Source organism: Podarcis erhardii (assembly GCF_964252035.2).
Source record: "Podarcis erhardii genome assembly, chromosome: 9".
Taxonomy (NCBI): Eukaryota; Metazoa; Chordata; class Lepidosauria; order Squamata; family Lacertidae; genus Podarcis; species Podarcis erhardii.
Genome location: NC_138512.1, coordinates 9,115,565 through 9,141,311, shown reverse-complemented (window position 1 = coordinate 9,141,311; position 25,747 = coordinate 9,115,565). Strand labels below are relative to the sequence as shown.

Below are 25,747 nucleotides of genomic sequence, written 5' to 3'. Positions count from 1 at the left end.
TATGTAAAAGTATAGAAAGGTATAGAAAAATTAACATTATTCATTGTGGTGGGAGTTTGTGGTCACATAATTAAACGTTTGTTTTAATGATATTGAAGACATAAAGATCAAGTGACTTTAATTGTGGCATTTTCTGACTTTTGAGAGCTTAATGCAACCTTACATGGGCTTCTCCATTTAGTAGGGTATTTATAGTTTGTGTCGAGAGAAGCAGCATCTCTCTAATTGTCTTATTGCCATTTGTCATCAGATGTTAAGCTAAAGACAGAGTGATGAGTAGCAGGAATACCCTGTTGAAGTCAGAGGGAATTTAAATCCTCCTTTGCTTTAACCTGATCATTCAGCGCCTCTTTGCAGTGCTTACCGTTCTTATTTGGCCATTCAAAGTGTCCAGGTTTTGTAAAAGAACCGGTCTGCTTACTTTTGGTCTTGGCATTGTAGCCGTTCTCTTGGCTCCTGAGTCTGTTCTGTGAAGTTTTTGGGGAGGAGACTCCTTGAACATGCACAAGCTGTTATTGTATACACAAACATAGTAGCCATGGATTCTTGCAAGCCATTGTGTAGGTGCACCCCTACCTGGCAGTGATGACTGTTGCCACCGGTGTCAAAACTGTGCCTTGTCTTTCTTGGCAACATAACATTCTAAACAAAGCTTTTCTGTAACACTTGATGCCCCTGTCTGGACGCTTGTCACTGTGTCTGCCTTTGAAACAGAGAGACCTTGTATTGTGAGCAACCTAGGCCTCTAGACTACAAGAGAACATGAAAGCCATGCTTGGGAAGAATCAATCTTTTAGTGTAGCAGCATCTATTCTCTGCAGCTCCCTGCCTATTGCTATTAGACAGGAACCTTCATTGTACGGTTGTTGACATCTAGAATCATAGAATTATAGAACGGCAGAGTTGGAAGAGACCATGAGGGTTATCTAGCGCAATGCAGGAATCTTTTGACCAATGTGAACCCATGACCCGTAGATTTATAATCTCATGCTCTACCAACTGAGCTACCTGCTAAAACCTTTTTGTTCAGGCAGCCTAGTCAGACATATTTTATTGTGCGTATTTATTTTAAAAACTGGGCGCGGGTGGTGCTGTGGGTTAAACCACAGAGCCTAGGACTTGCCGATCAGAAGGTCGGCGGTTTGAATCCCTGTGACTGGGTGAGCTCCCGTTGCTCGGTCCCAGCTCCTGTCAACCTAGCAGTTCGAAATCACATCAAAGTGCAAGTAGATAAAGAGGTACTGCTCTGGCAGGAAGGTAAACGGCGTTTCTGTTTCTGCTCTGGTTTGCCAGAAGCGGCTTAGTCATGCTGGCCACATGACCCGGAAGCTGTACGCCAGCTCCCTCGGCCAATAAAGCGAGATGAGTGCCGCAACCCCAGAGTCAGTCACGACTGGACCTAATGGTCAGGGGTCCCTTTACCTTTATCTATTTTTTAAATTGTTGCTTTTATCTATATTTTGATAAATTTAATTATGTCTACTTGTTTTATCTTGGTAGATGTTATGAGTGTTTTATATTGTTTCATGTAAACTGCTTAGAAAGTTTTTTTTTTTTTAATTAAGCAGTACATAAATAAATAACTTCTTTCTTTCTATTTATACCTTTCTAGAGACTCCTTTGTACTTACGGTTTTGCAGATTGAGAATTGAATAAAAACTCCCTGCTATTATAAGGTATAAACATTAACATAACTATATGACCACGAGGCATATATTTCCATACTAACCTTTCCCTCTGGAATTGTCATCCTTTACTTATTATGGAGAATCCAGACATTGTCACTGGCCAAAAGGTGCAATCTAGTTTTCCTCTGCCATCTTCCCATTCTTGATTTGTGGTGATGATGATGCCTTTGTATGGAATTGCACTAGGCTTCCATAAGTGGATTGGCAAAGTTGTCTTAATTCCATTGCATTTCCGCCTTCATGCACATTTCTCCATTACATTAAGGCTAGTAGGAGAGGATATGTTGATTAAATATTATCCTTCCTTCATTCACGCTAGTGAGTCATGTAGCACAGCAGATTCCCCTCAATACAGCAGGAAACTAGTTTGCAGATTCATTTGAATCTCTTTACTTAAGCAATCCAGTCTGGTTTGATCAGACTGGATTATTCCTGGTGTCCCCTTTGTTCCCTATTAAAAGAATAAAGGCACAAGAGTCGTTCCTTAAAAGTAACAAGAAGTTTACTCACATTCAGTTCACAGAAGGATCCCTGAAGGCAGACTTTAGCTCAGCGGTCAGCAAACTACAGCCCGGGGGCCGGATGCAGCCCACCAGGCTCATAAATCTGGCCCATGGATCCTGCTGCCCACTCGGTCAGTCCCCGTGTGCTGAGCTAAACAGGCATGGCACAGCATTTCCTTGAAAAGAAGCGGCGGACGCCACACCTCGTGGGGACTGACTTTGGATGCTACTGCAGCCAATCCGAAGCCGCAGATGGCTCTGGGCAGGCGGCAGTGCTGGAAGTTCCTGCAGCCAATCCGAAGCCTCACTGCCCACACACTGAGGTAAACCCAGCGCGGACATGGAAGGAATTTGATATTCTTGAGTGTCTGTTTCTTACAGGAGCAAATGCATTAATTGACTGACACAGTTATATATATTTTTAATTTACAGTGGTACCTCAGGTTAAGAACTTAATTCGTTCTGGAGGTCTGTTCTTAACCTGAAACTGTTCTTAACCTGAGGTACCACTTTAACTATTGGGGCCTCCTCCTGCTGCTGCACCACCAGAGCACGATTTCTGTTCTCATCCTGAAGCAAAGTTCTTAACCCGAGGTACTATTTCTGGGTTAGCGGAGTCTGTAACCTGAAGCGTCTGTAACCTGAGGTACCACTGTAATGGGAAGGTACATTTCCAGCAGGTGCTGTCATATTACATTAGATGTCATTGGTTAAAAAGAGGGGGAGGGCAACTATTTCACATTGAAGAGAAAGCTGATTGCCGCCACATCAGCCGCCCCTCATGCTGTCCACAGCTGGTGTGGGGAAGACTGAGGAAATGAACACAAGTGATTGGAATTGGGTTGAGTTAGGCCACAACTTTATTGATTTCAGGTAAAGGTAGGTTTGGCTAAGGCAGTGGTTTTCAACCAGTGTGCCGGTCAGGGATGCCACGGGCAACACTGCCTCTGCTCCTCTTTCCTTCCCTCCCTCCTCCAATGCCTTCTTGTGTTTCTGCCTCCCAAAGGCTTGCACAGCTGTTTGTTGCAGCAGCCCTGGCTATAAGCTCCCTGGGCAAATGGTGCCTCTGGGGCTGGCCAGGGGGTGCTGGTTGCCAGGGGTGGAGGTGGCCTTGGAGTAAGAAAGAAAGCAGACGAGGAAGGCCAGCTAGGCTGTTGGGAATGGACAGACAAGTGGGAGGCTGGGCAAGCAGGCACTGGCCTTTCTTGTGCTTGCTGTGTGCAAGACCTGCCTAGGAGCTGAGAGCCCAGTGAAGAAGAAGAAGAAGAAGAAGAAGAAGAAGAAGAAGAAGAAGAAGAGGAGAGGATTTGATATCCCACTTTATCACTACCCGAAGGAGTCTCAAAGCGGCTAACATTCTCCTTTCCCTTCCTCCCCCACAACAAACACTCTGTGAGGTGAGTGGGGCTGAGAGACTTCAGAGAAGTGTGACTAGCTCAAGGTCACCCAGCAGCTGCATGTGGAGGAGCGGAGACGCGAACCCGGTTCCCCAAATTACGAGTCTACCGCTGGCCTCACGTTCACCTTTGGCCAGTCTCTCTTGGGCCACTAAAGTTAGGGGCATCCTCTTCCCAGGCCCCTGTGGGGCAGCGTGAGGAGACACCTCTCTTTGGGGCAGGAGGACAGCTCAGAGAAGATGGGAGGCTGAGGGAACACTCCATAAGGGAGGGTGTTCAAAAAACGTTGAGAGGCTGCCAGATCTAGAGACAAGGGGTGGCATAGCTGGGCTCCTGAGCCCCACAGGGGTGCCTCAGAAAGAATGTTGTTGGTCAAGGGAACCGTGGACTCAAAAAGGTTGAAATCTTCTGGGCTAAGGTATTGGGCATTTATCTAGCATCAGTGTGCTGGTCCCGTGGGTTACCCCACTTCGTGTGAAGTCAGGAACAGGCTTGCAAGCAGAGAGCCAGGGTGGGTCAGGAGCTCAGGCAGGAAAACAGGACAGGGTTTGGGCAGGAACTAGCAACCAACAATGTTGCTCCCACAACTTGGGACTGGGGCTGGCCAGCTTTTATCTGCCCCGAGGCATAGGGCGGCCCCAATCCTCTGGTGACTCGCCTCTCCTGGCCTGAAGGCAAGCACTCCTCCTGCAGGAACTTAGTTCCCTCCGCCTCTCTGCCCTGAGCCTCTGCAGCTCAGGAGAGGCTGGAGGGTTACCCGACGCAGAGGCAACCTCAGCATCCTCTGATGGGGCTGAGAGTGGAGCACCTGCAGGCAATGGGTCCTCCATCACCTCAGGAGCCAGAGCAGACTCAGCTGATGCCTGCACCTGAGGATCCAGCACAGGTGAGGACCCTTCAGGCACATGCCCCAGCCACGGCTCAGCTGGTTCTGGGATCCCTCAGGTTCAGCATCTGAGTCTGAATCCCAGGCCATCACAACCAGGTAGTCCTTGTGCTGACTGATAAAAACTCACTGGGTTGACCTCATTCTGGGCAATTGCTCCCGACATGGATCAGGTGCCACAACCCCACACAAGCCCACCATTGGGAGAGGTGTTTTGGCCCATGGGTGGACTCCTGGACAGAGTAGTCCCTACTGGACCCTTTTAATGGGGTACCTGCATGAATAAGAACCCAGCCCAGTGCCTTATCTGCCAAAGTTGTGACAGTTGCTGTGAGGGATGTGAAAACCTGCAAGCCGGCCAATTTGCTTGAAGGAGAAAAGTGCTGCCTGGCCCCAAATATGGCAACCTGCAAACATCCACAAGTGACGTCAGGTTTACAGCAGCAGAAAACAAGGTGAAGCTAGTCGTTCCATCCAGCATTACAACTGATGGGAAAGATGGACGTTCTGTTAATGCAGTCTGCTCTTCATCAAGCCAGGCTTTTAGATTCCTTGCACTTACTCTGCCCCTTGTTAAGTGAAGACAAATGAAATCACCCTCTAACTGTAATCTGAAGGATTTATTACAACCAGCATCCTAGACTGGAGAAGGGAACAGTGGGAGATTTATGAAATGGGAAGACCAACATTAATTTTTCAGGCCAAAGAGGACAATCTCTTTCCCTCTGTTGCCCTCTTTCTCCACTCACCATCATGCAGCCTCCCTCTGCCAACCAGTTTCTTACGTGCACAGGGCCAAACTGCATAAAACAATCGTCTGATTTCATTTCTGTCACCTCTTTCGATTTTGTAGAAAGCTACTGTAGGGAGTGTCCAGCTTGGATCAGAACCACAACACTTTGAGAAGGGTGTTAACCCTTTGCCCATCACCACCACTGTAATTATCCACATTAAAATGACCTCCAATCTGTTAGGTTTTCATATGTTTCCCCTAATGGAGCACATGGTAGGCCTGGTTTTCATTTAAAAAACAGTAGAGGGACATACACAAACCACCAGCTACTGCAGGGGGATGGGGACTTGCCGATATAGGAGATACAATAATAATTTGCTACAACCCTCTGAAACCCTTGCTGATCCACTATCAGCTAGAAGTGCGATTAATGACGAATTCAATGTAGGACCAAGTTAATGTCATTTGGCCTCAGTTGCAGTAGCAGAATGGCTTCTGCAAGAAAAGGGTAGGAATCCAGCATGTTATTGTTATGCAACAGATTGCTGTTGCCCCAATAATTCCTGTTGCACGATCAGCTGCACACAAGCTTACACCAGTGCAACCGTTCCATTGGATTTCATATTGCGCTAGCATTATTCTCACCCTTAGATTTGAGGATTTGTGACAATGCACACTGGACCATAAAGCCGTTCCTTCCTAAAAGAGATTGGATAAGAGGAGCCAAGGGTAAGGTTACTGGATTTTTTTCAATAAATCTAGGGATACAATCAATCAATCAATCAATCAATCAATACTACACGTTGAGGAGCAGCGCCATCCCAACTCCTACTTGCATGCAAGCTGGAGGGGGCAGGGATCTCTCAGGCAGCACGATGCCTCCCTTCTCATCGGAGCAGCCCCAATCCCATTCCTACTTGGGTGCAAGCGGGAGGGGTGGGGATCCCTCAGCTGGGAAGGGAGGCTTCCCGTTGCCTAACTGAGACATCCCTGCCCCCTCCTGCTTGCACACAAGTAGGAGTTGGGAGGCTGCTCCAATAGCCAGCATGAAGCCTCCCTTCACAGCTTAGTGGCTGGGGTCAGGGAAGGTGGAGGCAGCCCGGAAGCTGCATCTTAGAGCCCCTGCACCACCATCATATGGGACTTCCGAGCAGCTCCTGAAGCCGGCCAGAGCCAACTGCTCTGCTGAGACTGCCGCTGCTGCGTTTCCCAGGAGCATTAGATGAAATCCAGGGACCTTCTGGGGGTGAAATTTGTCCGGGGACTTATTCGCAAATCCAAGGACTGTCCCTGTGAAACGGTGACATCTGGTAACCCTAGCCAAGGGCCCTGCAGTAGCAGCAGCAATAGCAATAGCAGAAAGACAACCTGCCATTGTTTTTATAGAAACATTAGTGATTCATCCTTGTGAGCTTGACAAATTAGTTCACATCACATCATTTCTACCTGCTTAACCCTTAGCAGCTCAGAAAGTGTTTCTAGAGCAAGCCAGAGTCTAAAATCCAAAGGGGATTGAGATCAGCAAATCCCTACCCCCTGTTGTGAAAGGAATGATGCTGTCAGGGCTAGAGTTGACTTTGAGAATGCTCCTTGGTAATCCAAGTGCTCTCAGGCTCTTTAAAAATGTGAAAGGGCAAAACAGCTTTGCATGGCCATGCGACTGTCCAGTGGGAGATGAATTTACATTATGACATTCTGCTTTTTAATTTTATTGTGCAACTGCAACATCATTAAGAAAGCTGACTTTGCAAGGTCATACAGTCAGTATATAGCCCAATTTTGTCTACCGGCTGTGGCTTTTTCCAGGATCTCAGGAAAATATTTTGTTACCTGATCCTTTTAACTAAAGATGTCAGGGACTGAGCTATGATCCCTACATGAAGACCGTTATCAGATTACTATTAATTATACAAAAGAAGAGCCAGCATCATGCTCATAGGGGCTGCTGTTTACCAGGTCAGGCTATTTGTCTGTCTAGCTCCAAATTGTCTACTCTGACTGGCAGAGTCTCTCCAAGGTCTCAGGCAGAACACGTTTCTCCATCACCAGATACCTAAGCCTTTTTTAAAAATGGAGATGCTGTCTGCATGAAAAGCACAGGCCCTGCCATTGTGCTATGGTGGCAGTCACTCCTAGATAAATCTGTATACAGTTGTTGCTGTTGTTGTTGTTGTTGTTTAGTCGTTTAGTCGTGTCCAACTCTTTGTGACCCCATGGACCAGGCACTCCTGTCTTCCACTGCCTCCTGCAGTTTGGTCAAACTCATGCTGGTAGCTTCGACAACACTGTCCAACCATCTCGTCCTCTGTCGTCCCCTTCTCCTTGTGCCCTCCATCTTTCCCAACATCAGGGTCTTTTCCAGGGAGTCTTCTCTTCTCATGAGGTAGCCAAAGTATTGGCTCTGTCCTTCCAGTGAGCACTCAGGGCTGATTTCCTTCAGAATGGATAGGTTTGATCTTCTTGCAGTCCATGGGACTCTCAAGAGTCTCTTCCAGCACCATAATTCAAAAGCATCAATTCTTCGGCCATCAGCCTTCTTTGTGGTCCAGCTCTCACTTCCATACATCACTACTGGGAAAACAATAGAATGGCACTTTCCAAGTGTTGTTTATTACCTGGGACTGATGGGATTTGAGAGTCCATCAACACCTGGAGTGCACTACTGTATACTGGCTACCCTGATGTGCAGCCTTGTAAGTGAAACTACTTTAAATGTCAGTTTAAAATGTTCCCATTTTATGTATTGCTTTGTTTCTTTTCAAAAAAAATGGCAAAAATTTATACACAAATTATTCAAAAGAATTCACATTTCTCAGATAAGAGCCTAAAGAACAAACGCCTGAATTACTTAGAAATTTTTAAATAATAATAATAATGTTGATTGCCCCTTTCAAAGCATTTGAACTGCTCTTTGTCACAAAAAGTGTAACTAAGCAGGAAACACTTAATATGTTGATTGCAGCAGTGTTTCCATGTTAATACATTTTTTTACTTAAGGGAAACTTCCCTGGTTTCAGGGCCAGAAAATTCAAGTCCTTTCAGCTGCCAGGATAGAGATGATATATCTGCAGAGGTTCAAAGAAGCTCAACCTTTGGTACGTAAGCCATACCCTCCAATATTTCTCCGATGGAAATGTTGTTGTTTAGTCGTGTCCGACTCTTCGTGACCCCCTGGACCAGAGCACGCCAGGCACTTGTCTTCCACTGCCTCCCGCAGTTTGGTCAAACTCATGCTGGTAGCTTCGAGAACACCATCCAACCATCTCGTCCTCTGTCGTGCCCTTCTCCTTGTGCCCTTCATCTTTCCCAACATCAGGGTCTTTTCCAGGGAGTCTTCTCTTCTCATGAGGTGGCCAAAGTATTGGAGCCTCAGCTTCAGGATCTGTCCTTCCAATGAGCACTCAGGGCTGATTTCCTTCAGAATGGAGAGGTTTGATCTTCTCGCAGTCCATGGGACTCTCAAGAGTCTCCTCCAGCACCATAATTCAAAAGCATCAATTCTTCGGCAATCAGCCTTCTTTATGGTCCAGCTCTCACTTCCATACATCACTACTGGGAAAACCATAGCTTTAACTATACGGACCTTTCCGACGGAAATAGGGACATTCTATTCTACATACGGAAGCTTTGATCTCGCCGCACACATAGATGCCATACGCATATATACATCTGTCACCTTTGAGACAATGACAACCTCACAGCCTATCCTACCTCACAGGTTTGTTGTAAAGAAAGACGTGTGACAGAAAGGCTCGCGTGCAACAACTTCAACAGCTAAATGGAATGAAATAAGATTTTAGCTGTAAGCTGCATTGAATCTAGTTTCAAAACAAAGCCAGCTAACTGGTGAGTAACATATAGAACTCAATCATAACGTTATATGTATGTGAGTGTCATTTTTTTATTGCTGAGGGCTATGGAACATACTCTAACCTACACAGCCTTGCATAAAAGGCTTTATTCATTCTGGCAACTTGACTTCTGTTGAAAAGCATCTTACTATGTAATATAGTCCATTGTTTCAAGAAGGCAATTGAACTGAGTGAGGGATAACTACAAGGAAGAATGGCAAAAATGGGCTGATGGTATTAGACGTATTTCTTACTCAGTACAATTTGACTGGTATGAAGTGAAAATTAATATTCCTATGGGGTAATGTTTGGCAAAGCCCAGGAATGCCTGTTTGCCATCGCTTCGTAACTTCCCCTTTTGGTTTGCATGCACACTTTCTTCCAAAAATATATTTGTAACCATAGCTGTCAAGTGTCCCTTATTGGAAGGGACAGTCCCTTATTCCAGTGCCATGTTCCACTGCTGTCCCTTATTGATAGATGTCCCTTAAATTTCCCTTAAATGATGTCCCTTAAATTTCAAAGGAAGCAGCTCCTCTCCCTCCCTCCCTGCCGGCCAGGGAGGAGGGAGGCTCCAGCTGTGTTGCTTGGCTGTGTTGCTCACCCAATAAGAAGGCTAGTTAATGCAAGCTGGGGGGGGGGGTTGAATGCTGGACGCCATTTTGTTGCACGTGCTGCTGCAAACTTTGCAGTGCAAAGCCAGGCCGGGGAGCCATCTTAAGTTGAGGCTACATAGGCCTTGTGGTGCATGTGATTCAGATTCTATTCAGTTGAACCTCTGGTTACAAAGTTGGTTGGACAGTGTTCTCAAAGCTACCCAGCATGAGTTTGACCAGACTGCAGGAGGACAGGAAGACTGGAGTGCCTGGAACAGGTGAGGCTGCAGGTTCCTTATTTTGGCTGCTGGTCCCTTATTTTCAGGGCTGCTGGTCCCTTATTTTCAAATCTGTAAGTTGACAGCTATGTTTGTAACATCTCAAAGGTGCTGAGAATTTTCTCTTGTCTCTGCCGCAGAATGTTACAATAATTGGTGGTCTCCTCTGGTATTAGAAATTCAAAAGGGAAATATCTGGACTGAGTTGCAAAGTACAAGGCTGAGCTGCATTCTCGAGTGCTTTTTATCCAGCAAACTGATTCTTGGAGCTCTCGCTTCAATTTCCAAAAACATCAAATAGGAAACCTCAATAAATTTAGAAATTGATGAGAACAAATCCAGGAGATCACACATCCAAAGGAGCAGAGAGATATGCCCTAGACTGGAGAGTAAGAGGTGGCAGATCTACATAGTGGATACTAGCCCATACAAGTAAAAATAAAAATTATATTATTCTCGCTGTACTTTATCTGTTGATTATCTTATACTGCAGAGTTCCATATTTCTTTTATAGTTTCTGTTAATTGGAAGTCATTTTTAATTTCTTGTTTTACAAGTTTTACAATCGTTTACATCATTGGGAGGACAAATGATGTTAGTTATAAGAATTGTGTTGTTTCATATATTGCTATTGTCTGTTTGTCAATTTATAGTTTGTTTGTTTATTTGATGGGTTGGTTGGTTGGTTGGTTGGTTGGTTGGTTGGTTGGTTTGCTTTCCTGGCATAAATGTATCTATTTTAAAACAATAAAGATATATTGCCCCCCCCCCAAAAAAAATTATAACCATAGCTGACAAAGAGCTCTAATAAGATCTCTGGCAGACTTTACTGTCAGAGTCTGGAGTACTCACGAAAGAGGAGTGGCAGTTGAAATTGATGGAATATGCGAAATTAACAAGTTTGACTAGTAAGTTTGACTAGAAGAGAACAAAATTGGGCAGCCTTCAAGGAGGCTTGGAAAATGTTTGTAGATTATTTAAAAAACTTACTGTAAACATGTTAATACGCTAGCTGGTTTGGAGTAAGTTCAGCAGTAAAAGGTATTTTGAGAATAAAGCTGAGAAAAGAAGGTATGTAATAATTATAATATGCAGCAGTAAAATATAATAATGAGAAAACCAAGCGAAGTCGATTTTCTTTTTTAAGTGAATGTATATTGGGAAATGTTTGATTAATTGTATTTTATTTGTGGAAAAATAATAAATAAAATCTTATTTAAAAAAGATTTTAATCTGGGACCTCTTGCAGGCAAGTACGTGTTTTACCAATATGATTGAAATCGGGCATTGCTAGACACAACTGGTGATGTAGAAAACAACAGCTACGTGTCTCTTCCTCTTGCATAGCAAAACAAAACAGGTGTTGTGATGGTGTTGTTGTGCCCCAAGCTTCCTTGCCCCAGAAGCAGCTAATGGAGTGGAGCAGAGTTCGATAAATGTGATGATGTCATCTGTCAGGCATTTGATTTTACTACACATTATCAAAGAGAGAGAAGGATGGGAGGAGATGTGGGACTGCAGTTCTTGAAGGTACAGTTGATGTGTCTCTCCAGTGATGTCTGATTCCTTCTGGCCTCACAGACTCACTCCCAGCTTGATAACATTGGGCATGGCAATGGCTAACCATATTATTATTATTATTATTATTATTATTTTCTTAATTGAAAAATAAGTATAAAATTACCAGTGCACAAGGTAAAATAAGCTGTGAACAGGAAAAAAAATAAAATTGTCTTTTTTATAATAATTTTTATTTGGTTTTACAAATACTAGTTTATAACAATCCAAATTACATATCCATATTTCAAGATTTCACCAAATCTCTGGACTTCCCATCTTCCCCTCCATAGGTCCTGTCAGGGCCGGAATTAAGTTTTCCTGAGGCCCTAAGCTACTGAAAGTAATGGGTCCTTTTATATGTCCAACTGTCCTTTGTCAGCAACAAATTGTCGCTGTTTTTTGTGCCTAATAGGTCTCTAAAGCCATTTGCACATAACAAATAGGAGCCTACACAACACAAAACATTGTTGCTGTATGTAGGTTTTATTTCACTTGTTTTTTATCTTATATTTTGGAAATGTACATCCAGGTTTTTTTTCCCTTTATTTTTTTGGGGGGACCCCCAAGAAAGTGCAGCCCTAAGCTATAGCTTGTTTAGCTAATACTTAAATCTGCCACTGGGTCCTATCGTACACCCTCTCAACTGCATATTATGTCATAATCCATATTTTGCATCTTTCCATATTGTCCATAATATTCGCTACATTACAAGTGTTGAAATCCTGCTAACGTTTTCATCTGCTTACTGTGGTCTCCAAAATAAATTATAATTTTTCCCCATTCTTTATTGAAGTTTTGGTCTTCTTGGTTTCTGAGCCTTGACTGCAGAACCCTTCCTAGTGGTTCGTTATGATCTCTTCCTGTAATTATCCACTTTCTTTCCTTCTGTCTACTTTCATTTAAACTCCCTGCGTCTCTCCCTCCTCCTCAAACCAGCTGAGACTGCAGGCACACAAACACCAGCATACGTTTCAGAAAGCGACACATGCAGAAGCGTCCCTACCTCTCGCAGCTTACTAGCTGAGGAACAATTACAACTTTATAGTTGCCATCAAGAATGCCAACAGATTGTAATACAATCTGTCGGGTATCCTCATGAGGGGGAAACCAGCAGCGTACTATGTTCAAAGAGCTGTAATTTACCATTTGGGAGTTACACTGCACGTAGATTTGATACGATCAAGCTAGCTGAAGACATGGGGAATTATGATGAAAACCTGAACTCAACAACAAGGGTTTTCAACAACAAGATGGATTTAGATTGACCTACAGATATTTTGTGTGTGTGTGTGTGTGTGTGTGTGTGTGTGTGTGTGTCAGTCCAATCAACAGCATTCCTTACCTTCTTAAAACCGATTATTATTATTATTATTATTATTATTATTATTATTATTATTTCCAGATTCTCTATCTTTGTCATGCTCTTAAAAGCACAAGATTCTTTTCAATTTCAACCTAGTTCTTGTTGACCAACATGACTTCAATAATAATAATAATAATAATAATAATAATAATAATAATAATAATCCCCGCACAGAGAAAATTGGGTTGTCAAGGAAAAGCCTTTTGCTGTTCAAGCCTTGTTTGCTGTTCAAAGCGAGCAAGGGTGACCTGCAACAACCTACACAATATGTACTTACTGACTTAATAAATAAGTACAGATTTAATTTGTAATGTTCATGTCATTTTTTCCCCAACACATATGGGTTCCCGTACTTGGAGGGATCAGATTTTTAATAAGAGAACTCCTGCGTCTCTTTTTAATGGTGCTTTTGTTTTGTTTCATTTTCTGAATTCTGATCACATATTACATGGGAAATGCTGAAATATCTGTCTCTTTTATGTCAAGTGTCTAAATGGGAGTTAAGTCCTTTTAGTGACCTAGACTTTCCTGTCGTAGGGTGCATTTTTATAAAAAAAAATTAAAGCATTGAGGATGAAATCTACACAATAAATACACAGGACCCAAATATACAAAAATATGTGCATTATTTTTAAAAAGCATACTAAAATATTGATGAATTTTCAGGAATACTTTTTACAAATTGCAAAGTGATGTGGAAATGTGGAGAACTGGACATAAGATTGGAAAATTCAGAAACAGAGAGACCAAAATTTCCCCAGGTTAAATACGAAGCCAGGCACGTGAAGTGCTACACAAGTAAGTTTTTCATGCACACCTTGTTTCATGTTTAAATCAGATCTGTGATTGGGGGCTGGGGGGTGGAATCCCTGTGTACAAAGAGTAAAATCTGAATTTCTTCAAGGATTGTTTGCCTGTACATTGTCGACACATTTATCTAACTTTTGTCAAAGTTGATACAGTGGTACCTCGGGTTAAGTACTTAATTCGTTCTGAAGGTTCGTAACCTGAAACTGTTCTTAACCTGAAGCACCACTTTAGCTAATGGGGCCTCCTGCTGACGCCGTGCCGCCGGAGCACGATTTCTGTTCTCATCCTGAAGCAAAGTTCTTAACCTGAGGTACTATTTCTGGGTTAGTGGAGTCTGTAATCTGAAGCGTATGTAACCAGAGGTACCACTGTATATCTCTGTATATAAAGGTAAAGGGACCGCTGACCATTAGGTCCAGTCGTGGCCAACTCTGGGGTTGTGGAGCTCATCTCGCTTTACTGGCCGAGGGAGCTGGCATACAGCTTCTGGGTCAAGTGGCCAGCATGACTAAGCCACTTCTGGCGAACCAGAGCAGCACATGGAAACGCCGTTTACCTTCCCGCTGGAGCTGTACCTATTTATCTACTTGCACTTTGATGTGCTTTCGAACTGCTAGGTTGGCAGGAGCTGGGACTGAACAATGGGAGCTCACCTCGTTGCAGGGATTCGAACCACCGACCTTCTGATCGGCAAGTCCTAGGCTCTGTGGTTTAGCACCACCTGCATCCCACATCCCTGTATATATTCTGTATATATTCTACTGATTCTGCATTCCTAGCATCTTCAAAGGAGAGCAATGGCAGTTTGTTACTAACAAAATGTGCAGAAGAAGCCATGAATCTACTTCCGTGTACAATTTTCAGGAGAATAACCCTAGTTTGAAATAAGCAGGTTGCACAACTACAAATCTCATGTTAAGTTATTCGCTAGAGAAAATACATCTGAGCAATTTCTCAGGGAAAAAATTAAAAGGCTTTAGCAGAGAAAGTCTTTTGTGTGAATTCATGTAACCCCAGAGAATGAAACAATCCACAACTTGTGAGCTGAATGTTGAATGACCTTCAACATTTGTCGTGAGGCACTATTGTGTTGTATTTTTTAAATCAACCTTTATGTAGAAAAGATATTTCAAATGATTGCACAGGCTGCATAATATTTCACTAGCACTTATAATTCTAACATCATTTACGGTATATATATTTCAGTGAAGTCGAAGCCAGCTTTCGATAATATATCAAGAACACTTCCTACAGCCACGATGAGATAAATGAGGTCCAGAACTGAAGCCCAGAAGCAAACATTCTGAAAATCCTTCCCCAAAGTGACTCTCCTGACTTTCTGATCCCCATTGACTACAGACCACCCACATCATTTGCCTTTCATCACCCTTTCATAGGATAAGAGAGTATTCTTTACATCTGAGTTACCATAGTTTCTTGTTTCCTTAGTAACTCTTGGGAGAGCGCTTGTGTTTGAGTCTGTGGGAAAACATGTTCTGTACAATAAAAAAAAACTGCAAGCACGTTTGCAAAGCTAAACAGGATCCAATATGGTTTCAAATGGCTAGGAGATTCCTAGATGACCCTTGGAATCAGTTTCCAACTCTACAGTTCTAGAATTCTGTGAGTCTATGAATGAAGACCTCTCAGCCCCACGCACAAGAATGTAATTGACAGAAGAGCCCAAAGCTGAGAAACAATTGCAGTTTAATTGAAGTATCTGCAGAAGTGACTGCTATTCAGGAAATTTAATCTGTGGCAATGCATCTGTTGGAGGAAGGGCAAATCTAAAATCAACTCTCATCTAGTTTGACTGTTAGTCCTATTGCCCCAAATGTTTGTTAGCGCTTTTGTCAATAGTGCAGTTTTCACATTTTGTCACAAGTCATTCTTTACAGAACTCTGGTACCAAGATAATTCACTTTGCTCACCACCTAAACCATGTGGAGCTCCATTTCAAATCCCTAAACTGTCCCTTTAAAAACATCCTTGGATATGGAAGAATATAACGATTACAGACTGGTTTTCAATTTACCTTGATTGGGTACAATAATTAAATTGTTAATGATCAGACAGGTGCAGGAATATTTGGGTTTTCCAGATTCGTACCAGGATTTAGAATAGAATTTGAGACAGAAAGCAAATTGCTTACCTGGGTTAACTGTATTTGTTTATAACCCCAGAATTATCTAATGAAGCTAAATAGGGAGAGATTTCAGGACTCCCATAGCTAGAATTCGCTGACACAACATGTGGCGATTGTTTTAAGACAGGCATAGGCAAACTCGGCCCTCCAGATGTTTTGGGACTTCAACTCCCATCATCCCTAGCTAACAGGACCAGTGGTCAGGGATGATGGGAATTGTAGTCCCAAAACATCTGGAGGGCCAAGTTTGCCTATGCCTATTTTAAGATGTCATGTCTTAAAAGGGGATTAGACAAATTTGGGGGTGACGCTATAATTGGCTGCTGCCTTGGTACCACCAAGATCAAAGTTAGCATCCCTCTGTATAGCAGTAGCTGAAGAAGAAGAAGAAGAAGAAGAAGAAGAAGAAGAAGAAGAAGAAGAAGAAGAAGAATTTATTATTTATACCCTGCCCATATGGCTGCGTTTCCCCAGCCAGATGGGCGGCTCCCAACAGAATTAAAAGCACAATAAAACATAAAACATTGAAGGGTTGCATTCAGATGTCTTCTAAAAGTCAAATACAGTGGTACCTGGAGTTACAAACGCTTCGGGTTACATACTCCGCTAACCCAGAAGTAGTTGTTCCAGGTCGTGAACTTTGCCCCAGGTTGAGAATGGAAATCGTGCGCCAGTGGCATGGCGGCAGCAGGAGGCCCCATTAGCGAAAGCGTGCCTCAGGTTAAGAACGGTTTTGGGTTAAGAACGGACCTCCGGAATGAATTTAATTTGTAACCCAAGGTACCACTGTAGTTGTTTATCTCCTTGACATCTCAAGGGAGGGTGTTCCACAGGGAGGGCGCCACCACTGAGAAGGCCCTCTTCCTGGTTCCCTGTGACCTCACTTCTCGCAGGGAGGGAACCACCAGAAGGCTCTCGGCGCTGGACCTCAGTGTCTGGGCAGAACAATGGGGGTGGAGACGTTCCTTTAGGTCTACTGGACCGAGGCAAGAGAGGCCTATTGCCTCTATGTCATGCTTCTGGGCTTCCTATAGGCATCTCGTTATTTGCTATAGGCAACAGGAGGGATAGCTCAGTTGGTTAGAGCATGGCGCTGATAATGCCAAGGTTGCAGGTTCGATCCCCGTATGAGACAGCTGCATATTCCTGCGCTGCAGGGGGTTGGACTAGATGTTCCTCAGGGTCCCTTCTAACTCTATAATTCTATGATAGGTCTTTGGTCTGATCCAAAGACCAAAGATTGGTTATGTAGCAGTTGCCACTCACTATCATCCATCCTGTCAGGGACGCGGGTAGCGCTGTGGTCTAAACCACTGAGCCTTGGGCTTGCCGATCAGAAGGTCGGCGGTTTGAATCCCCGTGACAGGGTGAGCTCCCGTTGCTTGGTCTTTCCCAGCATCAGCGTCTTTTCCAGGGAGTCTTCTCTTCTCATAATGTGGCCAAAGTATTGGAGCCTCAGCTTCAGGATCTGTCCTTCCAGTGAGCACTCCTTCATCGATCACTGCCTTGTCATGGCGAAAGGGCTTGAATAACTCAGAGAAGCTATGAGCTATGCTGTGCAGGGCCACCCAAGATGGACAGGTCATAGTGGAGAGTTTTGACCAAACATGATCCACCTGGAGCAGGAACCGGCAAGCCACTCCAGTATCCCTGCCAAGAAAACTCGATGGACAAAGACAACAGGGGTCCTTTACCTTTACCTTTTTTTACCATCCCTCCTAGATGACCTATAATTAGGTGGGTTCCTACCTGGTTGGTTGGAGTGCTCCGACTTCTGGAATTTGCCCTGTGGAGTCTTCCAGGGCTCACCCTTCCCCCGTGGTTTTGACATCTACGTGAAACTTGAGAAAGATTGTCCAGGGATATGGAATGCAGTGTCATCAAAATGCCAACGAGACCCAGCAATTTTACCATTCATTTCTTCAGAGCTGGTAGTAGAAGTTCCATCCCTGACTGAAATGTCTGAGGGCAGTTTCGAGATGAGAATAAACAAGCTGAAATGTAACCCGGACAAGAGACAAAGGTAACTATCATAATAGGCCAGCCTCAGGCGAGAAGTTATCGTCTGTCTTGAATAGGGTTACATTCATCCTAAAAGGCAAGGTGCATTATTTGCACGCATTCCTCAACCCTACATTACTATAGGATTAAATTCTGGCGGTGGTGAGGGGAGACTTTCATAAACTTTGACTGTTCAGCCAGTGTCTTCTCAGACAAAAGTTTGGCTGCGATCATTCCTTATGAAGTGAGCAACTACCATAATGAACATTATGTGCAGTGCCAGATATACATATAAGCTAAACAAGCTATAGCTTGGTGGGGGCCCAAAAAAAATTTAAAGGGAAAAAAGCTGGGTGTACATTTCCAAAATATAAGATAAAAAACAAATAAAATGAAACCTACATACAGCAACAGTGTTTTGTGTTGTGTAGACTCCTATGGTGTCAGTAATGGGCCCCGCCTGCTAGCCTTCTCCATAAAATATCACTGGTTTGCTCATTTCTATATACAGTCATACCTCGTGTTGTGTTAGGTTCATGTTGCATCTTTTTGGCTCGCAAACGCGGCAAACCCAGAAATGTATACTCCCAGGTTTTGCCATGTGTGTGCCCACAGAAGCGTTCTGCTTGCTTTGCACATACACAGAAGCACTCTATCACGCTCCGCGCTTGCACAGAAGCGCCACTCTAGTTGCAGACTTTTCGGGGTGCGAATGGCACCCCAGAACGGATCGTGTCCACAACTAGAGGTACCACTTTATAGGGTGGCTACATTCTGCATGGACTGGTTGCATGGCAACATGTGCAAATGGCTTCAGATACCTATTAGGTCCATAAATTACCATATAGTATATACAGTGATGCCTCGGGTTAAGTACTTAATTCGTTCCGGAGGTCCGTTCTTAACCTGAAACTGTTCTTAACCTGAAGCAGCACTTTAGCTAATGGGGCTTCCCGCTGCCGCTGCGCCACCAGAGCACGTTTTCTGTTCTCATCCTGAAGCAAAGTTCTTTTTTTTTTTTAATAATATTTATTAAGAGTTTCCAATTATAACAATATAAAAAAAAAAAACATCCAAATTTAAGATCTTATTTTCCGTAACATCTTTCCAGGACTTCCCCTCCCCTCCCCCTCTTATATTCCAATTCTTACAAATAAATTCAGCAATTTATTATCCCAAATTTTAACCTTATTATCATTAACCCAATTTAAAAATATTTTCCCATCTCCTAAGATCGACCTATTCCCTTCCGCGCGTTCCCCCCTTTAATATACATAATAGATTAAAATATAATAAAATAAAATATGATTTTGCAGCCTTTGGATTCCAAATTTCCCTCCCCCTTTTCCTGGTTGCGTTCCCCATATTGATCAACATCTGATGTCTTCCTGGAGCTCCCACATTTATTTAAACCATAGTCCTTTACCAATCTTCTTTAATTTTATATGTCCAATCTTGGAAGGAGTCTATCTCAAAAAGGCCCATTTTTTCCATCCAGATTTTTATATACTTGGGAGTAAAACTCCAATTTTATTTCTTAAACCTTTCAAATCTGGATGTCCCAAATGTTCCCACTTCCAACTTTGTCCAATTCTTATTATTCTTGTTGTTCTTGTTAATCTCTCTCCTCTTTCTTTTCCTGTTTTCCTGCACAAATGTTCTAATTCCAAAAGCTTCTAAATTCCACTGCAGAGGCTCTGTTATTCAGGAACGAAACATGATGCCAAGTCCCTTCCATTTTTCAATAGATAAGTCTATTGTCTACTTTAATGTGTAAACCTCTGTAGCCAAAATAATGTTCCATTTCTGCAGTTTCCCAGGAGATAAAAAGTTCTGTCAAATTCGATGCCAACAACTTGTAATATCCCTCGGCTCCTCTAGGTTTCCTTGTTTTAAACATTTTGTATCCAATTTGTAACAAATATAACTGGCAAAGTCCTCATAACAAAGTTCTCATTTTTGTTCTTCTGCTTTGACAGCTCTTTGACAGCTGTCAAAACCTCTCCTTGTCTTCTCCCGGTGCTCTAACTAAAACGCTCCCAGGTTCCGGGGGGGGGGTTGCTTTTTGAATAAATTCCACTTTTCTCCTCCAGCTCAATCTTATAATTTTCCATCGCGAAATTTCATAACTTTATCAAAATAAGGTTGCGCTCAATCTTAGATGTTAAGTCCTTTACTTTAGCTCCTCTACAACAGGGGGGGGGCTGACTTCCTTTTTATGCCTCCCCCGCTCGTTCCGAATTCTTTAAAAATTTCTCGCCTTTTTTAATCCAAGTTCCGATTACTCACGGGTTATGCTTTTAAGTCCAAATTTCCAATGGAAGAAGTCAGCGCTCTCTGTCGAATGGCATGCGGCTTCACTCGGCAGGGGAAGCGGAGGACTCAAAGCACCCCCCCCCGTCACCCGTTCCGTAGCCTTTAAAAAGGCTCCTTCGCGGGTCGGGGGGGGGCTCAAAAGGTGCCAGCCGAGTCACCATGTCCATGGGTTTTAGCGCCCATGGTTTTTAAGGGTCCCCGCGTCGCCGGCGCGGCAGGACCCAGCCCCTGCCGAGCAGGCTCCCTCCGGAGCTCGGAGGGAGTCCGCCATTCGGCGATGGCGCCAACCCGGAAGTCCCTGAAGCAAAGTTCTTAACCCAAGGTACTATTTCTGGGTTAGCGGAGTCTGTAACCTGAAGCGTATATAACCTGAAGCACATGTAACCCAAGGTACTACTGTATTCAACACAAAAAACAGGGGCAATTTGTTGATGACAAAGGACAGCTGGACATATAAAGGGCTCCATTACCTTCAGTAGCTTAGGGCCTCATCAAACCTAAATCCGGCCCTGATTATGTGGGGCTGCCTTTGAAGCTTCACTGAATGCAGAATGCTGTTCCTAGCTTCCTGATGAGGACAGGTTCAAGGGAGCACAACACCTCAATATTTGACTCAACTGCATGAGTCTCCGATTTGGTTCAAGAGACAATTAAAAGTGCTGATGGTTTGTTTTCAAGTCTTACACAGTGTGTGATCTACTTCCTTCCTTTCGGTTCCTGTGTTTCCTGGTGGTATCGCACCACATCAAGTACTCTTCTGCAGGCTGAGGATGAGGTATATAATATACCTTAAGCTAGTAGTAGTAGTGTAGTAGCAGTAGTAATAGTGGTAGTAATAATACTAATCTTAAACATTTGGTGTGATCCAAGTCTTAGATTTCCTGTGTAAAGAGAGGGGAAACATTAAACTAGAAGCCAGAACAGTGTGTTGTTCTATCCTTGGGAGGCAAAGTTGCACTGGAAACTGTAGTTGCACACTGTTTTAAGCAGACACCCCCAAACTGTTAAGTGGGAAATAGGTGATTTGGCTATACAGTGGTACCTCGGGTTACATACGCTTCAGGTTACACACTCCGCTAACCCAGAAATAGTGCTTCAAGTTTAAGAACTTTGCTTCAGGATAAGAACAGAAATTGTGCTCTGGCGGCGCAGCGGCAGCAGGAGGCCCCATTAGCTAAAGTGGTGCTTCAGGTTAAGAACAGTTTCAGGTTAAGGACGGACCTCCGGAACGAATTAAGTACTTAACCTGAGGTACCACTGTAGCTCCCTGCTAGGGAGCCAAATAGCACAATCTTACTGTAACCATCTTTATCCTGAAGTTAGCCCTTCCAAGTTCATTTAGACTTACTTTCCAGTAACTGCATTGGGAATTACAGCCCTAGTGGCAAACCCAACTTTGTTGCTACGAAATGTGTGAAATGGTCATGCTTCCAGTTCAGAGTTCAGCTCTGTAAACACTGCACAATGGTTTCGACCAAAATGGCTATCCTGCTCGAGCTGCGCGGCTAAGCACTGTGCATCCCCCGTGATTTAAAGTGACAGTTGTGAAACCAAGGAAACAAAGGCATGTCATTTTGCACAGACTCATGATTCATATAAAGAGGAGGCTATATACAATGCCAGCTATTTAAAGCTACAGTCTCCCAGATATGGCACTATAGGTAGAATTGTTCAATACATTTGAATGTGGATTGCCAAACAACTGGAGAATGAGGGATTGTTTGTTTGCGTACCAGCAACTTAAAGCAAGTAAAAATATGTAAATCTTAGGTGTATTAAGTTTAGCATTAACATACACACCAACTATCACTCCCCCTGTTTTCTGTTAGCTGTTCCACATAAACAGCTGCCTGTATTTTGCCTTTTGAAGAAATTGCTAGGATGTTGTGTGTTTATTTGTTGAGTTAGTTTCTGCACAGATACACAAGATTACACTCATTTCTTTCCCACCCCAAAATTGCTTAATCAGATAGTAAATTTTGCTGAATTTATCTGAGTTGCTGTGAGTCTGCAGTAATTTCAACCTAGATCCATTGTGAAAGGAACATTTTATTATGAATTCCTAAATTTAACAAAATGCAGCCTTCTCCAAGTACATACCATATTTTTCCGTGTATAACACACCCCCATGTATAAGACGCCCCCTATTTTGGGGGATGCAGATTTAAGAAAATGGGGGGGGGGGAGAGATCTATCCGTGTATAAGATGATCCACAATTTTGAACATATTTTTTTAATTAAAAAAGCCCTAGTCTTTTTATTAAAGACTATGTTACATGGCATCAGGCAGTAATCTTTGGTGTAAGAATAGGATTATTAGGGCCAAATTACACATGACGTTAAACACCTCTTTGCATTTAATGTTCTTTACACAGAATCACAGAATTGTATTACAGATGGAAGGGAACCCAAGGCTCATCTAGTCCAACTGTCCTGTTGAGCTGGCTTTTCCAATGGATGCAAAAATGTTTAGTGAAACTCCTATCCCCAATTCATGTGTGCACCAGCTCAGCTCCTTGGGTGCTTCCAGGTGGGGATTATGTGAAATTTCAGTGGAAATTTCAGTGGAAATTATGTGGCAACACTTGCTTTGACACAACATCATCTAGCCTCCCAGCAAACAAATCCAAGTCACAGTATTTTTTCCTCTATAAGGCTCACTTTTTCCCTTCTAAAAAGTAAGGGGAAATGTGTGTGCGTCTTATGGAGCGAATGCAGGCTGCGCAGCTATCCCAGAAGCCAGAACAGCAAGAGGGATCACTGCTTTCACTGCGTAGCGATCCCTCTTGCTGTTCTGGCTTCTGAGATTCAGAATATTTTTTTCTTGTTTTCCTCCTCCAAAAACTAGGTGCGTCTTGTGGTCTGGTGCGTCCTATAGAGCGAAAAATACGGTAATTCTCAATAAACAAGTCATCTGAAGTATCCTTATTTGCTGGGCATTGTTTACTGGTATTTTTTTTTTGTAAATTCAGTTGCCACTTAGGGTGACTGTATACAATTCTGTGACTACCTTGCTCATACTGCATTTCTGTGCATTGTATATTACAGGAGGTGCAATTAAAAAGTGGGAGGTTCTTAAGTCAAGTGAATGGTATTGTCTTTCTTTGTTGTGCTTTAATCATGATCCGGCTGTTGAGAGTAAAGTGGAGGATAAAATTTTCACGCCACATATTCACTCCACCCCTGCTGAGGTTAACACTGAAAAAGCCAAGGAGGTTAGGGCAAAGGCTGCCAAACTGGTTATACAGAATCAAAGTCACTCCCACTGATAATGGCAATGAGACTGTGCAGTTGGTTCTCACAGAAATCAATAGCACAAGGACACCACAATATTTTTTTTAAAACTCATAAAACTTATCTGGAAAACCCCATAATAAAAGGGCAGAAATAGCAGAATAGCTACAGGTTGGTGAATGTGTCATGTGACTCACAAGGAAGCAAGACAATCCTAATGTGGATTGCACCTAGATTTTGCTTACATGTGCGTATGTTGGTAATATATTCCAATCATAATTTTAGCACCATGAAGTCCAGTCACTTGAAGGTGAAAGAAACCATAATTGTATATATATTACTTTTAAAAACCAGCCTGATAAACTCAGTTATTTTGATGAGTAGTAGTTGCCTGATCACCAAAGAATGGATGCTTTTGAATTCTGGTGCTGGAGGAGACTCTTGAGAGTCCCATGGACTGCAAGAAGATCAAACCTATCCATTCTGAAGGAAATCAGCCCTGAGTGCTCACTGGAAGGACAGATCCTGAAGCTGAGGCTCCAGTACTTGGGCCACCTCATGAGAAGAGAAGACTCCCTGGAAAAGACCCTGATGTTGGGGAAGATTGAGGGCACAAGGAGAAGGGGACGATGGAGGACGAGATGGTTGGATAGTGTTCTCGAAGCTACAAACATGAGTCTGACCAAACTGCGGGAGGCAGTGGAAGACAGGAGTGCCTGGTGTGCTCTGGTCCATGGGGTCATGAAGAGTTGGACACAACTAAACAACTAAACAACAAGTTGCCTTTGCTTTCGGCAAGTTCAATAAAATCCTGTAGGGTATTTTTTAATAAAAGAAAATGAATTTACTTAGCAAGGTACAAAATGTGCCGTCAGCACACTGTTGGTTATTTTTGTCTTGGGACTAGTGTGTCTTGTATGAAGAAGTAAAGACAGCTAGTGGCATATTTCATTCAGAAAATAAACTTTTGCAAAAAGGTTAAGTGCACAAATATTTCACATATGGGAAAACTAAAAATTGGGGGCAGTTTTGACAGCACCTCTTTGATGAGCTTCTGTTTCTCTGCTAAACATTTGCCTTTGCACCTGACATGATTGCTCTGAATATAGGTGAACTGGCAGGTTCCCTTTTCACTATGTGTTGCCTGCTGAGACTGAAAGAAAAGTTGTTTTCTATTGCAGTTTCTTCTGAAGAGACACTTTGGGAACTCCAGCTGTTCGCAAGCACGTATTTTAGGAGCAAGGACAGTTTGAGATATATATTTAATATACACTTGCTCTGGATTAAGAATGCCATCCCTAAAGTTGAATTTAATTCAAATTGTATGAAGAATAGTCATATCATTATGGTTGAAACATTTCTTGTGAAAACTGAGACATAAGGGCTCACCAACTCAGTTATATTATAGTGACCTTGCCAGTCCCCATCTGAATGTCCATGGGGAAAAATCCAGATAAATAGCACAGAGGCCCATATGACTGTATTTCAACAGATCCATCCACTGCAATTATTTTTTTTTTTTTATAATATTTTTATTAAGTTTATGAAATACAGAAAAAAGAGATAAAGACAGATATAGAAAATAAAGTAGAGAAATTACAAATTTCCATAATCCTTTTTTCCAGCACATCTATTGGACTTCCCCACATCCTCCAAACCCTGCGTTCTCTGTAATACAAAACATCAGCAATTTGTTAACTTATTTCAAAGCTTATTGTATCTTTCATTTTATCATGTTGCCTAGTTTCAAAACTGTTGTAACCCAAATCTTATACGTTTTAGCTTAAACACAATAAAGTTATTTCATTATTCCACCTCTGACTTCTTGTACCTTAATTTCCATTTCATTAATTTACAATTGCTGAAGCTAGAATTTCTAAAAAGTGCATTTTTTAACATTCATACAACTTGTAATGTTTTTTCAAATAGTCTTTAAATTTTTCCCAGTCCTCCTCGATTGTTTCTTCTCCCAAGTCTCGGATTCTGCCAGTCATTTCGGCCAGTTCCATGTAGTCCATCAACTACGTCTGCCATTCCTCCAGCGTGGGTAAATCTTGTGTCTTCCAATGCTTAGCGATCAGGACCCTTGCTGCTGTGGTAGCATACATAAAAAAAATTCTATCTTTCTTAAGTACTCTCTGGTCCACAATGCCCAGAAGAAAGGCCTCCGGTTTCTTAGGTAAGGTAAATCTAAGTACCTTTTTTAGTTCATTATGAATCATCTCCCAAAAGGCCTTCACTTTCGGGCAAGTCCACCAGAGATGGAAGAATGTCCCTTCCGCCTCTTTACATTTCCAACATTTATTGTCAGACAGGTGATATATCTTAGCAAGTTTGACTGGGGTCATGTACCACCGGTATATCATTTTCATAATATTTTCCTTC

General features: G+C 42.8%; 2 long non-coding RNA genes across 2 annotated transcripts in view; one reads left to right on the top strand and one right to left on the bottom strand.

Moving 5' to 3' along the window:
• Positions 1-25,747, top strand: part of LOC309350001 — a 240,408-nt gene that overhangs the window by 111,982 nt on the left and 102,679 nt on the right. The gene's annotated exons all lie outside the window — the stretch shown is intronic.
• LOC309350031 overlaps positions 2,011-25,747 on the bottom strand; it is a 66,522-nt gene continuing 42,785 nt past the window's right edge. The window contains exon 3 of the long non-coding RNA XR_014160271.1: positions 2,011-2,139. This is a non-coding gene — a long non-coding RNA (uncharacterized lncRNA). The remainder of the gene's footprint in view (positions 2,140-25,747) is intronic.